This window comes from Pleurodeles waltl, unplaced genomic scaffold (assembly GCF_031143425.1).
Source record: "Pleurodeles waltl isolate 20211129_DDA unplaced genomic scaffold, aPleWal1.hap1.20221129 scaffold_69, whole genome shotgun sequence".
NCBI lineage: Eukaryota > Metazoa > Chordata > Amphibia > Caudata > Salamandridae > Pleurodeles > Pleurodeles waltl.
Genome location: NW_027150390.1, coordinates 679,167 through 686,081, shown reverse-complemented (window position 1 = coordinate 686,081; position 6,915 = coordinate 679,167). Strand labels below are relative to the sequence as shown.

The 6,915-nt window shown below is 46.6% G+C and overlaps 3 non-coding genes across 3 annotated transcripts; all 3 read left to right on the top strand.

The window, feature by feature from the left end:
• TRNAG-UCC (transfer RNA glycine (anticodon UCC)) lies at positions 1 to 72 on the top strand. Its single transcript has one exon. It is a non-coding gene; the product is annotated as a tRNA-Gly (tRNA).
• Positions 73 to 1,604: 1,532 nt separating this feature from the next.
• On the top strand, positions 1,605 to 1,676 carry TRNAG-UCC (transfer RNA glycine (anticodon UCC)). The gene has a single exon. It is a non-coding gene; the product is annotated as a tRNA-Gly (tRNA).
• Positions 1,677 to 6,406: 4,730 nt separating this feature from the next.
• On the top strand, positions 6,407 to 6,478 carry TRNAG-UCC (transfer RNA glycine (anticodon UCC)). The gene has a single exon. It is a non-coding gene; the product is annotated as a tRNA-Gly (tRNA).
• Positions 6,479 to 6,915: the final 437 nt, after the last annotated feature.

Sequence of the window (6,915 nt, the reverse complement as noted above, 5' to 3'; positions counted from 1 at the left end):
GTGTTGGTGGTATAGTGGTGAGCATAGCTGCCTTCCAAGCAGTTGACCCGGGTTCGATTCCCGGCCAACGCAGTGCTAATATTTATACATTAAGCAAGCTGTAGCTATTCTAACGCAATATGTTAAAAAAAAGAGAAATATCTTGACCAGATTACTCAGCTATTAGATAAATAATAAACAAAGACATAGGCAGGCATCCCAAAAGCTCCGTCTGCGACTTTCTATGTCCTGAAATTTTTATATTTTACATACAGCAGTCACCACTCACAACTGCTGGTAATAAATGGGCTGCAGGGGGGCAGGCAATGAAACGTCTAAGCCCTTCTGCCAGACCAGCCTTTAGAACTGCAGCATCTCTGCAGTAAAAAGTGTTTCAGGTCAATATCTCTCCCCTGGAAAAAATGTGCGAGACCCACCACCGATAAATGTGGCAAAAGTCCCCAACATTTTCTGCATATTTGTGCTCTTACCTGAAAGCAGCGCCACCTTTTAGTCATCGCAGGCAACTGCAGCATACAACCAAATTTATCCGAGAGCAAGGTGAAAGAAACCCAAGGGAACAGCCCCTGTCTGCACCAGGAAGGTTGGCTGCTTCGAATGGACAGAACTTCCAGTCCTAAGTCCACTCACGTCCCGAACGCTCCCAAACGCTCATACCGGGCAAGCCCTCACTGGGTGCACCTCTGGCTCCCAGGTAAGGCCAAAACCTGAGCATGGTAGCGCAGGATCACAGAGAAGGAGCGGGTGGGGGTGCTTCTGTCTTGACAAAGGCGTGACATGGCTAGTGACTGAGAGGGCCTTGACTTTCCCCTATGACTGACTGTGAGAGGGGAAGGCGAAGATTTTCTGCACCCAGCATGCCTTGTGACATTCTTAGGCAAATGAGGTGAGAGCCCTGCCAGAATAGCTCCAGCGATCCCATGCCACTCCTCTGAAGGCTCCTGATCTGCATAACCACAGCATTTTGAACAGGAAGCAGAGTGGCGCAGCGGAAGCGTGCTGGGCCCATAACCCAGAGGTCGATGGATCGAAACCATCCTCTGCTAGCATGGATTGATTTATTTTCTTGTGAGGACCACTCTCTCGTTTCCACGCTGCCAGAGCGGAAAACAGCAGGCTTGTGCCAGCTTTTTGTGGGAAGAGACTGCTCAACTATCGGTCTCTGCTCAAAGTCAGGGAGACAGATGGTCAGAGAATCAACCCTACACTTCAAATGAAATGATGCACAGTTATGACCATTAAAGAAAGATGGGACCCTCGCACTTCTTTCTGAGCCTGCTTGGAACGTTATTATTCCCTTTTTTTGTCCTGCTATTATCAATCTCCTGTGAATTTCGTGGAGCTGTTTTCTTTCTCTACCCTGCTGTTTTTCCCTTGCTGCCAATATATGCTTATTTCAATGATTTGAACTGCTGCTTTCCCTTTCTCCTTTTCTGCGCAGCTTTTGCATTGGTTTCAATCTCCAGTTCCTTAGCAGTTGCAAGAACTTTTTTCCTGATTTTCATGTTGGTCTGTAAACCTAAAATACTTCTGATACTGGTGCAATATAGTAATTGAACTCAGGGTTGTGATGTCTAGAGTTTAAAAAAAACATATGCCATGGAGTGTTGGTGGTATAGTGGTGAGCATAGCTGCCTTCCAAGCAGTTGACCCGGGTTCGATTCCCGGCCAACGCAGTGCTAATATTTATACATTAAGCAAGCTGTAGCTATTCTAACGCAATATGTTAAAAAAAAGAGAAATATCTTGACCAGATTACTCAGCTATTAGATAAATAATAAACAAAGACATAGGCAGGCATCCCAAAAGCTCCGTCTGCGACTTTCTATGTCCTGAAATTTTTATATTTTACATACAGCAGTCACCACTCACAACTGCTGGTAATAAATGGGCTGCAGGGGGGCAGGCAATGAAACGTCTAAGCCCTTCTGCCAGACCAGCCTTTAGAACTGCAGCATCTCTGCAGTAAAAAGTGTTTCAGGTCAATATCTCTCCCCTGGAAAAAATGTGCGAGACCCACCACCGATAAATGTGGCAAAAGTCCCCAACATTTTCTGCATATTTGTGCTCTTACCTGAAAGCAGCGCCACCTTTTAGTCATCGCAGGCAACTGCAGCATACAACCAAATTTATCCGAGAGCAAGGTGAAAGAAACCCAAGGGAACAGCCCCTGTCTGCACCAGGAAGGTTGGCTGCTTCGAATGGACAGAACTTCCAGTCCTAAGTCCACTCACGTCCCGAACGCTCCCAAACGCTCATACCGGGCAAGCCCTCACTGGGTGCACCTCTGGCTCCCAGGTAAGGCCAAAACCTGAGCATGGTAGCGCAGGATCACAGAGAAGGAGCGGGTGGGGGTGCTTCTGTCTTGACAAAGGCGTGACATGGCTAGTGACTGAGAGGGCCTTGACTTTCCCCTATGACTGACTGTGAGAGGAGAAGGCGAAGATTTTCTGCACCCAGCATGCCTTGTGACATTCTTAGGCAAATGAGGTGAGAGCCCTGCCAGAATAGCTCCAGCGATCCCATGCCACTCCTCTGAAGGCTCCTGATCTGCATAACCACAGCATTTTGAACAGGAAGCAGAGTGGCGCAGCGGAAGCGTGCTGGGCCCATAACCCAGAGGTCGATGGATCGAAACCATCCTCTGCTAGCATGGATTGATTTATTTTCTTGTGAGGACCACTCTCTCGTTTCCACGCTGCCAGAGCGGAAAACAGCAGGCTTGTGCCAGCTTTTTGTGGGAAGAGACTGCTCAACTATCGGTCTCTGCTCAAAGTCAGGGAGACAGATGGTCAGAGAATCAACCCTACACTTCAAATGAAATGATGCACAGTTATGACCATTAAAGAAAGATGGGACCCTCGCACTTCTTTCTGAGCCTGCTTGGAACGTTATTATTCCCTTTTTTTGTCCTGCTATTATCAATCTCCTGTGAATTTCGTGGAGCTGTTTTCTTTCTCTACCCTGCTGTTTTTCCCTTGCTGCCAATATATGCTTATTTCAATGATTTGAATTGCTGCTTTCCCTTTCTCCATTTCTGCGCAGCTTTTGCATTGGTTTCAATCTCCAGTTCCTTAGCAGTTGCAAGAACTTTTTTCCTGATTTTCATGTTGGTCTGTAAACCAAAAATACCTCTGATACTGGTGCAATATAGTCATTGAACTCAGGGTTGTGATGTCTAGAGTTTAAAAAAAACATATGCCATGGAGCGTTGGTGGTATAGTGGTGAGCATAGCTGCCTTCCAAGCAGTTGACCCGGGTTTGATTCCCGGCCAACGTAGTGCTAATATTTATACATTAAGCAAGCTGTAGCTATTCTAACGCAATATGTTAAAAAAAAGAGAAATATCTTGACCAGATTACTCAGCTATTATATAAATAATAAACAAAGACATAGGCAGGCATCCCAAAAGCCCCGTCTGCGACTTTCTATGTCCTGAAATTTTTATATTTTACAAACAGCAGTCACCACTCACAACTGCTGGTAATAAATGGGCTGCAGGGGGGCAGGCAATGAAACGGCTAAGCCCTTCTGCCCGACCAGCCTTTAGAACTGCAGCATCTCTGCAGTAAAAAGTGTTTCAGGTCAATATCTCTCCCCTGGAAAAAATGTGCGAGACCCACCACCGATAAATGTGGCAAAAGTCCCCAACATTTTCTGCATATTTGTGCTCTTACCTGAAAGCAGCGCCACCTTGTAGTCATCGCAGGCAACTGCAGCATACAACCAAAGTTATCCGAGAGCAAGGTGAAAGAAACCCAAGGGAACAGCCCCTGTCTGCAGCAGGAAGGTTGGCTGCTTCGAATGGACAGAACTTCCAGTCCTAAGTCCACTCACGTCCCGAACGCTCCCAAACGCTCATACCGGGCAAGCCCTCACCGGGTGCACCTCTGGCTCCCAGGTAAGGCCAAAACCTGAGCATGGTAGCGCAGGATCACAGAGAAGGAGCGGGTGGGGGTGCTTCTGTCTTGACAAAGGCGTGACATGGCTAGTGACTGAGAGGGCCTTGACTTTCCCCTATGACTGACTGTGAGAGGGGAAGGCGAAGATTTTCTGCACCCAGCATGCCTTGTGACATTCTTAGGCAAATGAGGTGAGAGCCCTGCCAGAATAGCTCCAGCGATCCCATGCCACTCCTCTGAAGGCTCCTGATCTGCATAACCCCAGGATTTTGAGCAGGAAGCAGAGTGGCGCAGCGGAAGTGTGCTGGGCCCATAACCCAGAGGTCGATGGATCAAAACCATCCTCTGCTAGCATGGATTGATTTTTTTTCTTGTGAGGACCACTCTCTCGTTTCCACGCTGCCAGAGCGGAAAACAGCAGGCTTGTGCCAGCTTTTTGTGGGAAGAGACTGCTCAACTATCGGTCTCTGCTCAAAGTCAGGGAGACAGATGGTCAGAGATTCAACCCTACACTTCAAAGGAAATGATGCACAGTTATGACCATTAAAGAAAGATGGGTCCCTCGCACTTCTTTCTGAGCCTGCTTGGAACGTTATTATTCCCTTTTTTTGTCCTGCTATTATCAATCTCCTGTGAATTTCGTGGAGCTGTTTTCTTTCTCTACCCTGCTGTTTTTCCCTTGCTGCCAATATATGCTTATTTCAATGATTTGAACTGCTGCTTTCCCTTTCTCCTTTTCTGCGCAGCTTTTGCATTGGTTTCAATCTCCAGTTCCTTAGCAGTTGCAAGAACTTTTTTCCTGATTTTCATGTTGGTCTGTAAACCAAAAATACCTCTGATACTGGTGCAATATAGTCATTGAACTCAGGGTTGTGATGTCTAGAGTTTAAAAAAAACATATGCCACGGAGCGTTGGTGGTATAGTGGTGAGCATAGCTGCCTTCCAAGCAGTTGACCCGGGTTCGATTCCTGGCCAACGCAGTGCTAATATTTATACATTAAGCAAGCTGTAGCTATTCTAACGCAATATGTTAAAAAAAAGAGAAATATCTTGACCAGATTACTCAGCTATTAGATAAATAATAAACAAAGACATAGGCAGGCATCCTAAAAGCCCCGTCTGCGACTTTCTATGTCCTGAAATTTTTATATTTTACAAACAGCAGTCACCACTCACAACTGCTGGTAATAAATGGGCTGCAGGGGGGCAGGCAATGAAACGGCTAAGCCCTTCTGCCCGACCAGCCTTTAGAACTGCAGCATCTCTGCAGTAAAAAGTGTTTCAGGTCAATATCTCTCCCCTGGAAAAAATGTGCGAGACCAACCACCGATAAATGTGGCAAAAGTCCCCAACATTTTCTGCATATTTGTGCTCTTACCTGAAAGCAGCGCCACCTTGTAGTCATTGCAGGCAACTGCAGCATACAACCAAATTTATCCGAGAGCAAGGTGAAAGAAACCCAAGAGAACAGCCCCTGTCTGCACCAGGAAGGTTGGCTGCTTCGAATGGACAGAACTTCCAGTCCTAAGTCCACTCACGTCCCGAACGCTCATACCGGGCAAGCCCTCACCGGCTGCACCTCTGGCTCCCAGGTAAGGCCAAAACCTGAGCATGGTAGCGCAGGATCACAGAGAAGGAGCGGGTGGGGGTGCTTCTGTCTTGACAAAGGCGTGACATGGCTAGTGACTGAGAGGGCCTTGACTTTCCCCTATGACTGACTGTGAGAGGGGAAGGCGAAGATTTTCTGCACCCAGCATGCCTTGTGACATTCTTAGGCAAATGAGGTGAGAGCCCTGCCAGAATAGCTCCAGCGATCCCATGCCACTCCTCTGAAGGCTCCTGATCTGCATAACCACAGCATTTTGAGCAGGAAGCAGAGTGGCGCAGCGGAAGAGTGCTGGGCCCATAACCCAGAGGTCGATGGATCGAAACCATACTCTGCTAGCATGGATTGATTTTTTTTCTTGTGAGGACCACTCTCTCGTTTCCACCCTGCCAGAGCGGAAAACAGCAGGCTTGTGCCAGCTTTTTGTGGGAAGAGACTGCTCAACTATCGGTCTCTGCTCAAAGTCAGGGAGACAGATGGTCAGAGAATCAACCCTACACTTCAAAGGAAATGATGCACAGTTATGACCATTAACGAAAGATGGGACCCTCGCACTTCTTTCTGAGCCTGCTTGGAACGTTATTATTCCCTTTTTTTGTCCTGCTATTATCAATCTCCTGTGAATTTCGTGGAGCTGTTTTCTTTCTCTACCCTGCTGTTTTTCCCTTGCTGCCAATATATGCTTATTTCAATGATTTGAACTGCTGCTTTCCCTTTCTCCTTTTCTGCGCAGCTTTTGCATTGGTTTCAATCTCCAGTTCCTTAGCAGTTGCAAGAACTTTTTTACTGATTTTCATGTTGGTCTGTAAACCTAAAATACTTCTGATACTGGTGCAATATAGTAATTGAACTCAGGGTTGTGATGTCTAGAGTTTAAAAAAAACATATGCCATGGAGTGTTGGTGGTATAGTGGTGAGCATAGCTGCCTTCCAAGCAGTTGACCCGGGTTCGATTCCCGGCCAACGCAGTGCTAATATTTATACATTAAGCAAGCTGTAGCTATTCTAACGCAATATGTTAAAAAAAAGAGAAATATCTTGACCAGATTACTCAGCTATTAGATAAATAATAAACAAAGACATAGGCAGGCATCCCAAAAGCTCCGTCTGCGACTTTCTATGTCCTGACATTTTTATATTTTACATACAGCAGTCACCACTCACAACTGCTGGTAATAAATGGGCTGCAGGGGGGCAGGCAATGAAACGTCTAAGCCCTTCTGCCAGACCAGCCTTTAGAACTGCAGCATCTCTGCAGTAAAAAGTGTTTCAGGTCAATATCTCTCCCCTGGAAAAAATGTGCGAGACCCACCACCGATAAATGTGGCAAAAGTCCCCAACATTTTCTGCATATTTGTGCTCTTACCTGAAAGCAGCGCCACCTTTTAGTCATCGCAGGCAACTG